The following is a 10,330-nucleotide window of genomic DNA, read 5'->3' as shown; positions in this document are numbered from 1 at the left end:
TGTTAAGCTTGAACTATTTTCCTTTAAATACCCTGAGACAACATATGGGGGAGCTGGACACTCCAGTTAATACCAGTTGGAGCACCCAGTTTTTGAGAGAGTATGAACTGCCTGCCTGTGTGGTTGATCCCTCTGAATTTGCTGAATTTGCTCAGAATATTTTTTTGAAATAATTTCATTGGAATTAATGACAAATCATAGGCTTTTATTAATCATGGAGAATTTCCATAGTTGCACTCAAACTATATTTTGACCTTCTCTTGTGTTAAACTAGAACTGTTCTCCATTCAGTTACTTAGAATGATAGAATAATTTGAGTTGGAAGGGACCCACAAGGATCATCGAGTCCAACTCCTGTCCCTGCATATGACAACCCCAAAGTTCATACCATGCATCTGAGGTGGTTGTCCAATCGCTTCTTGAATACTGTCAGGCTTAGGGCCGTGACACCTCCCGGCGTCCTTGACTACCTCCCTGGGAAGCCTGTTCCAGTGCTCCACTTGCTTTCATTGCCTTGTGCATCTGCTGCACGGTCCTTTTTCTCCTCATCTCCTAAGGAGGAAAGAGTCACAGAATAAAAGTCTTTGCCGAGCTATACACCTTTGCCATCTTCATTTGTGTCTTACAAACCTTAAATCTTTCACTTTGTGTTATCTGATAGTGGGACACCATGTGATACAGGTTATGTTAGTTCTATCTTGCTTTCTTCTATAGAATTTTAAAGTAAAATTTCAATTGTGTAGTACAACTGACACATCTTGTCTTCATGGTACTTTTCTCTGTTATGGCCTTCACTGGTAAAAAGCACACTGGTAAAAAGTTTTACATTTGATAACTATGTCAATTTATAAATGCATAGTATTCTTACTAGATCTGTAACTGCTTTTACTAAGGATGACAAAAGTGGGAAGAAGGTGATTAGGCTTAGTACCAGCCTGTGTCCTCCCTCATAGTCGAGACACATTTTAGTGTTGATTCAAGACATAGTTCACTAAAGGCCCTAGGCTCAGTGCCAGTAGGAAATTTGGGGTTTATTCTGAGAACCTGAATTTACATAACAGACACCTGAATTTCTGTGTCACATAATTGCCAGTAAAATCCATTGTGAGGATGCCCAGGTCACACCTACGCAATGCTGGGACCTACAAATGAGATTTTCCACCTTCCTCTGCAGGAACTGGAGGTGATAGGTATTCTGAGGGATCACTAACCAGAGCTGGGAAATTATGTCATCCAGCAACTCACTCCTTGAGACAGAGGAGACTTAACCTCCTCTCTCTGCACTCCTAGGTATAAACTTAAGCTGCTCACTGCTCGTTGTGCTGACTACTAGAGATCCAATTTTTATAAGCCCAGCTCTCCTCGAGTGCCATGAAGGAACTAACCATAGACCCCTGATGCAGTACGATGGCTTCCGGTAGGTGCCAGGTTGCCTTAAAGGCACTTTCTGAGTCTTATGACACCATTATTGGTCCAAAGTCTTCAGAATCTGGATTTTCCCTTCCATCAAGCCATCATCAGTGCAGAGGGGAATAAAGGCGTTATGGTCTCCAGTTCTAGCACTCCTCTCTATTTGTGTTTTCCATCTTGAAAGACTAGGGACTGAGGCTGAAGGTTGTTCTGTTTTCTGCAGACTGACAGGAACTCTCAGGGGTTGTTTTGGCAACCAGGGATTAATTTAAGGCTGTCATAGCTGTGACCTTCTCAGATAATCACATTTCTCACTTTATCCAGGATATGGGGTACCCCTACAGCACATCTAGGCATTAATAATATTTTCCTGGCTGTTTTTTCTGAGCTACAAAATGCTTTACACCAGAGGATCAGCTCAGAGGAGCCTTAAAGGACCAAGGTTCTGTAGTTGTGTAACTTTTTGGCAGCTATCAGAATGTAGGTGTTCATTTGTGACTATTACTCATCAAAACATTCAGACTGCCCATGTTCAGCATCCAGAGCTCCAGATGTAGCTTTCCAGATGTACATAGTGCCAGAAATCCTACTGACACAAAATCCAAAGTGAAAAAAGTTACATTGAAACTAAATAGTTGGTGCTAAAAAGCAGTACATCAAAAGTATCAGGTATATTCTATAGGCAGAATGACAGAATGAGAGAACCTCAGGGGTCTGCCTTGCATACTCAAGGAATGAGAAGCTGTGCACAGCAGGCACATTTCCATCTGAAAGTGACAGATGGAGACTTTTGGAAGGAAAAAAGGAGAGGGATGCCTCTTCATACCTTTCTTCAATTCCTACCTGTAGCATTTTGCAGGTAAATACTGAACCAAAAGAGAATCATATAGAAGAGCAAATATGAGCAGTGTAGTGACAGGCACTAATAGAGATAGTGATAACCAAGGCATTGAACTATCACCAAAATGTACAAATTTTACTTAATTGACTTGCATTGAAGAAGATTGACCACTGGTATGACCAGTGTATTGGGTTTGTGTGGCAAGGTTTTGGTAGCAGGGGAGCTAGAGGGGTGGCTTCTGTGAGAAGCTGCTAGAAGTTTCCCCGGTGTCCAATAGAGCCAATGCCAGCCGGCTCTAAGACAGACCCACTGCTGCCCGAGCGCAAGCCCATCAGCAATGGTGGTAGCACCTCTGGGACAACACATTTAAAAGGCGGGGGGGGGGGGGGACGGGGCGGGGAGGGCAGTAAATGCTGTGCAACAGCAGCTGAAGGGAGGAGTGAGAATATGTGAGAGAAGCAGCTCTGCAGGCACCAAGGCCAGTGAAGAAGGGAGTGGAAATGCTCCAGATGCTGGAGCAGAGATTCCCCTGCAGCCTGTGGTGCAGACCATGGTGAGACCAGTTCTGACCCTGCAGCCGATGGAGGTCCACAGTGGGGCAGAGATCCACCTGCAGCCCATGGAGGACCCTATGCCAGAGCAGGTGGGTGCCCATAGGAGGCTGGGACTCCATGGGATGGGACGCCTGTGCTGGAGCAGGCTCCTGGCAGGACCTGTAGCTTCATGGAGAGGGGAACCCACCAGCAGGTTTGCTCGCGGGACTTGTGACCCCATGGGGGAGCCACACTGGAGCAGTCTGTTCCTGAAGGACTGCACCCCATGGAAGGGACCCACACTGGAGCAGTTCTTGAAGAACTGCAGCCTATGGGAAGGACTCACATTGGAGAGGTTGTTGGAGGACTGTCTCCCATGGGAGGGACCCCACAGTGGAGCAGGGGAAGAGCATGAGGAGGAAGGAGCGGCAGAGACAACGTGTAATGAACTGACCACAACCCCCATTCCCCATCCCCCTGCACTGCTGGGTAGGGAGGAGGTAGAGAATTCAGGAGTGAGGCTGAGCCCAGTAAGAAGGGAGAGATGGAAGGAAAGTGTGGTTTAGATTTTGGGTTTATTTCTCATTATCCTACTCCATTGTTATTTTGCAATAAATTAAATTAATTTCCCCAAGGGAAATCTGTTTTGCCTATGACAGTGATTGCTTAGCAATGCCCCTATCCTGATTTTGACCCAAGAGCATTTCAATGTATTTTCCCCTCTCCTCTCCAGCTGAGGAGGGGAGTGATGGAGTGGCTTGTTGGGCACCTGGTGTATAGCCAGGGTCAACTCACCATAGTCAGACAGAGATAGGTCTAAATGCACCAATAACTCAGAACTTACTTTGGACATGGTATGTATGGCCAGATTCACACGACAAGAGCCTGGCTGGGCAGACAACCAGGCCTGAAAACTGCTTTCCATCATGGAGAAGCACACTGGGAAGCAGGCTGGGGAATCAGCCAGTGCTGCGAGCAGCGGTCAGACTCATGCAGGACAACTCTCTATGCAATCCCAAAGCCCAACCCAAATGTGCCAGTGGGTAACACTCAGCCTGAGTTCCCTGTGATAAGCATATGCTGCCTTGCCAGACTACTCATTCTATAGATATGATCTATCTCACTGACAGAAATCCTCCGTTGTAGTCTAGATTCCTTGTAGGACAGTAAATATTCCAATAATAGCAACTGATAACTGAGTAGAGCAAATGAGTGCTTGTTGGTTGAGACAAGTGCCTTTGAGATTTGTTCATACTTTGTCGTCTCTTGACTTTTAATCTTCTGGCTTGTACAGTATTTTATCTCTTTATTTCATGATGTGTAGACTCTGATTCAACTGTTACAGACATCTGTCAATTCAACTGTGTTTTCTTAACAAGAGTAGGTGGTGTTACTCCCTTTCAGACAATGATTCAACTACATTTGGAAGCAGCTAAAATTCTGCTTGTTTCATCTGTGCGGAGTTTCTGAAACAGTTCAAAGAACACTAGATGCTTAGACACAAAAAGCTGGAGCTGTTTTTGTCAGATTTGAGCAGGACTGGGTCTTTTGGTATGAATTTCAGTGTCTTCAGAGCATCATTTCTGTAGTTAAAAAAATCCTTTTGTGTATCTCTAACAAGCATCCTTTGAGAAAGGCCGTTGCAAATACCGATTTACTCCTCTAGGCTGCAGAATTGTCTGACCAAATACCAGTATTCAGCAGAAAGATTAAAGCCAGCACTTCCTGGCTCTTCTGTGGAGTGGAGAAACCCTTTCTGTTGCACAGTTCTCCAAAAACTTGGACGTCTCCATACATCAGTTTACTCCTTTCTTGCCGAGGGACTAAAACTTTACTGTTGAAACTATGCTGTTCACGAATAGTCATACAAAATAAATTTAATTGATTCATGGATTATTGAGGACTGAAACTCAAAGCAACCCTGTTACTGATGGCAGCAAGCTCTGGGCTTAAATGCAGAGGAATTCCTCTTAACGCTGGTAAAAGCCTTGGCTTTGAAATCCCACTGTGAGTCCTGGGGACGTTGAACTCGCACTCTCTTGATAAGCCCTGTTTCTCATTTACAAGATTAAGCCTGTATAGAGGCAAAAGAAAGTAAAACAAACTTGGTAAGAATTAACAATGCTGAACTGATCATATATTTGTTTTAGCAATGATTAAATGTGCATGCTGTACATCTGTGCACTAAACCTCAGTTTGACAGCCACAGGTTGCCTGAGCTATTGCCCTTTTGTGGTCACTGCTGTCAGCTAAACCTTGCCCCTGTTTCCCCATCAGTGGTGACAGCACCACAATATCCAAGAATTCCTTAATTCACACAGACGTGACACGACCTCATAGGGATGCTCAGCCCTACCTCACTTGTCTCAAGAGACTTACAGGGTATTCACACAGAGCTCTGCTGCTCTACATAGCAGCTTCAGCTCAAGGTATTTATTTCTCTCCAAAACAACCTCCAATTAGCTCATCACAGTGTCTGCAGAAGGTCTATAACTTGTAGGAGTCTTAAAGATTAAGTCCTCGCCCTGTTTCTGTTCTGATCTCTGTTCTACTCTGCCTCCATTTCAGCATGAGGTTCCAGCAGTTATGTAGAAGATTCTGGGTAGAACACTTCTGCAACTGAAATCACTCTCTACCTACACTTCTCCCTGTTCAATAGTATTTCACAACCTTCTCCTAGGTAGAGTTTACATTCTTTTTTGGCTCTGTTTACCAACACCAGGTAGAAGCAAAAAGCCTTTATTCCTTTCAGAAAATCACATTGAAAGCAGCTAAGAACTACTAGATAACCATTCCACTGCTGTCTGTTGAGTTCTAGAATTGTTTCCAAATGCCCGTAAGATCATGACCGATGTTATCAGATAATACCTGTGTATTAAATCCTGTTCTTTCAATACATGATGCTACATGCGATGGCCCCATAAATACTGAGTATGTCAAATGCAATTTTTATTTTTTTCCCACAAACTCAGCTGTCCTTCTGGGTTGCATGTCAAGAAATGATGCTTTCATCCTAAAAAATAACAGTTTATCTATCAAATAAGGGTATGTGGGTAGTTGCAGTCCAGATAAGCAGCCATGTTGATCCTTTTTCATGGCACATACTATCAAATTTCAGTATGTATAAACACCAAATGATTTTTTGAGGCAGAACATAAGTCCCTTAGGAGCTTTACAGTCCGTGACTTAATACTGCATAAATAATGGAACAGGTGCTAATAGTTGGCATAAAGCGTGTCTGAATATTTCTAAAGACAGTTCAATAGTCTTGGAAAAGGGCACGAAGTTTAATAGTTCTCACAAAACAAGTTGTCTGTTTCCAGAATAAATATAGGTAAACACAATAGAAGTAAAACCACTTCCATATTCCTCTGCAGAAATGTTTATCACATGTCTCGTCAAAGGACTGGTTCTCATAGTAAAGAAATAAGCTGCAGGACTTTTTGGTTCTTACCTCTTCCAATATTGGTAGTGTATTTCTGGTAATTTCTGTGTTGTGTTGACCTAGGACTGAAACTGGAACAACTTCTGCCATGCAAACCCTTCCATAGCAAGAGAGTAGTGATGCGACCATGGTGAATGTGATGTGAATTTAAACTCTGTACTCTGTGGTTCCTTAGAGCGTGGCACTTCTCACAGCAATAAGCTCTATCAAACTTATTAAAATTAGAATTATTTATTTTGTGTTTTTTTTACTTGAAAATTATTTTATGTTAAATACCAAAAAAATGCAGAAAAGAATAAGTGCAATCAAAAAAGTTTGGCTGAAAAATTTGTATAAGATGCTTCTAGTTCAAGGCTGTTAATCCATGTAGTCACCGCAGCTATTGTATAAAAATCTTGGGCTTGGTTTCTAATAGAAATATTACAGCAAGCCACAAAGTCACATGGAACTTGTACAGTGCACTAGTAAATAGTCAGCTAACAGAATATCTCCTGACCAAAATGGGAATCCATCCTGACCATGAATCTGTCTTAATCAAGTATGGTCTCATATAATTTGCTGGGAAAACTTATGCATTTGACACCATGTAAAAGCCTTGCTGAAAATGGCCCTGATTTGTAGAAACCTTTGGTCATGGTGCTGTTACCACTTTGTAATTAATTCTGCATGGAGGTTGAAGGTAGGAACTGGGACCAGAGCAAATGTCACCTCTCCACTGGGGGTCACGTTGAGATTTGTGTCTCCAGGTAGCACGACCTTTGAGATTAATGGAGAGCACAAAGCTTTTGAGGAAATCAAAGCTGAGCCCAAAGTATGAGATCAGTACCCTTGCTCTATAAAGCACCTGAGGAGAGGAGAAGGGCACTTGGGGAGAGCTGATAGGAAGGGAACCAGTGCCACACTAGAGCTGTGTCACTGTGGCAGTGGTGAGTAGCTGATAGACCCTGGTAATTTGTGTTCACCACTGCTGTTCCACAGCCACACGTGTTGACCGGTCCTAAGCAGGGGTCAAACACCTTCAGAGTGGCCTAAAAATGCTGTTGGCTCACTGATTAACATTCAAGGTGAAATGTGGTGTAATTTAGGATGTGTTTTTCTGGCTCCCATGACATCAGAACCCTTCTGCTGTTGTATATAATTATAAAAATGTCCCTCTGACTTCTTGTTGCTGAAAATACCCAGGCTGTTTTGTTTTCAGAAAAACAGCATGTTCCCTCCCTCTTGTTTTTCTATTTTTGGCAGGTTCTACCATGAAAACTGTGGCAAACTACAGCTGAAAACTGGAGTAAGACTTAAGATGACACCCTCTAGCCTGTAGCTTTATAAAGTTATCTAGCCTTTAGCTTCCCTCCCAGAAATAATACTGGGTCTTTTTTATTTGTATAGTACTCCCAGGCAGAAGATGAAACACACTACTTGTTTGTAACTGGTGGTGTCAAAGAACTTACTAGCCTTAACCACAGAGCAAACCATCGATATGGAGGGAGATGCAGAGCAGCAGAAAGGGAGTAGGCACTGAAATACACCATGCAGGAGCCTGAGTAATGGGCAAAAAATGGGAGTGTAACCCTATGACCATATTTAGTTTCCACATGTGAATCTTGGCTGGCTGGATCCTACCCCGAATGCCAGTGGAGCCTGAGAAGCTGGAAGGCTTTTGCTCTGTGCATACAAGCAGAGCCATGACTCACGCAGAAGAGAAACAGTTTTCTTTTGCAAGGGGAACATTTTTCCTTATTGACCAGGCACACACTTGAAAATAGCTTTGCTTTCTGAGTAATTCTGTCAATTCATGGCAATGCTGTGGAGGTATGAAAACCAAAGAAGCATTTAAAGCTCCAGGAATTTGCTAATAGGAAGTTGAAAGCTCTGTTTAAAGACAGACAGCTAAATTCACTATATATGTCAACTCCTTGAAGACAATGAATTAAACTGAGGGTAACTCAGACTATTCAATAAATTTCAAATGTCAGACAAAGAAAAGAAATGAAGAATCAAATAATATTAATGCAAGATATTTAAAATGACGTGCAATTTAATCTCTTTGAGTAGGGAACTCAGTCTATAATCTCATTTGCACTGGGCTTTATTTCTGATGCAATACATTTTCAGCATCAAAAGTGAAGAAGCATTAAACTGTGAAAGATAAAGCTCAATTGCAAAAGGGTGATGCTTCTTGGAAAGGAAGGACACTTCTGAGAATCTCCAGTTATTGGAGTTTGTTTCCACCAAAGCTGTTGGAATTTTCCAACTTACTTCAATGGAAACTGAAGTAAGCCAAGGAAAATCCCACCCCATAGTGCAGGAGAACATCATTAAAAGGTATTAGTAATCAGAGCAAGGCAAACAGGACGTATTTTAGTGCCTTTTTTTTTTCCCTCGCTCTTTCCTGATTTGCTTCAGGGACCCTCTTCTTTTAAGGCTTACAAATGACACTGATTAAACCAGCTGAAAATTAGGCCCTCATCAACCAGAACCAGCTCACCAAGCTGTTGTTCCCCTCGCTGTCATCTCCCTCTCTCCACAGCACGACACTTCGCCCACGACAGCAGCCGCAGGAGGTTCAGAGGCAAGGCAAGGCCTTCCCCTAAAAATACCCCTTTGTTTTCTTTTTCTTTACATCCATGACAACACACGATGTGCAGCATTTTATTTTTATACTTACCGAGGGGGATTTTCCGCTGGGAAAACGCCTGGAAGGACGCGGCGGGCGGAGCAGCCCCGGAGCGCCGGGCTGAGGCTGCCACCTCCCGGCTGCCCGGCCGCTGCCGCCCGCTGCGGGATCGCGGCTCCACACACCGCCCCTCGCAGGAAAAACGGCCGTAAAACGCTCGTTTGGAGCTCGAAAAGGAAATTAGTTTGATCCTGCTGAAGCCCGTCATTTAATTATCGGAACACCCACATGTGATGTTCTACTATACTTCCTCTGACTTACAGAAAGGGTTAAGGATGCAGTTGGAATTATGTGTCAGCTTGCGTTATGTCTGGGATTAAAATGCTTCAGTAGAGGCAATATTCTGATATGAGAAATCAATTCTAAACATGAGAGATCAAAATAAGCAGATTGTGACACACTGGGCCCAGGAACCAAATTTGTAGAAGTACATTAGTGAAGTTACTTCCACTTTTATTTCATGTTTGTTGACCACTTTATCAGCGGAAATGTACCCTCTGCTTTCATTCTAATAGAAGTGTTTCAAAAAGTCATCTGTTACTGTAAGTGTGGCGGGGAGAGCAACTGAATAAAAACTCTCCCTTGAGGACAGCAAAAATGGTGCAGCGAAATTCTGCTTTGACTGAAATCAGTACCAGGCCTTTCACACCAGGAAAGTGCAGTCAAAAAGAAAACAGGGAAAGCACGAAATTAGACAAGCGAACCTCCCACCATCAAGCCAGAACAATCTTCAAAAGAGATTTTTTTTTTTTTCTGCCTGTCTTCCCTGGAAATTTTGGCTGGGACTGAGCTGAGCCAGAGGCTCCAGAAACACCAGGTAGTGCTGCAGTAATGGCAATGTACTGGGTGAACCCACTTTAGTACTGTGCTGTGCTTACCAGCACAGCATAAAGCAGCCACCCTTGTGAGTCCTATGGAGCATATACAATAAATTCCCCAAGGAAGAAGATAATTTTACCTGTAAACAGTTTTTTCTTTCTTTCTTTCTTTCTTTTTTTTTTTTTTTTTTTTTTTAAGAATGAGTGATCTTCTAAGGGAATAAGAGTGTCCTGAGAAGCTCCGTCCTCTCTGTCAGAAGCAGCAGTGCTGCTGGCAGGTGAACTTAGGCAGGACCACAGTTGCTGGAGTTTCAGAGGAGTACCAGGCAGAGCTTGTTGTTTCTGGTTAACACTGAGCTTGAGTTGCTGCTGGTAAACATCTGGCTGTTTTGTGCTTCTTCCAATATCACAAAGCAGCCCTAGGCCACAGCTCACCGGCTGGGTTAATCAAGCAGCAGATCCTCTGTTTTCAGAGCAGCACTAGGCACCAGGAGCAGATTGGTGACTCTGGCACAATATCTATTAATAAATAAAAGCATCGGGCTTTGCATTTGAATAGGCCCTTTTCTTTGGCAGATCTCAAAGTAATTTCTGAAGAAAGGCAAACGT

This window comes from Streptopelia decaocto (assembly GCF_964273445.1).
Source record: "Streptopelia decaocto genome assembly, chromosome: 1".
NCBI classification, from domain to species: domain Eukaryota; kingdom Metazoa; phylum Chordata; class Aves; order Columbiformes; family Columbidae; genus Streptopelia; species Streptopelia decaocto.
The sequence above is the reverse complement of the archived record's forward strand: the minus strand, read 5'-3'. Positions refer to the sequence as shown.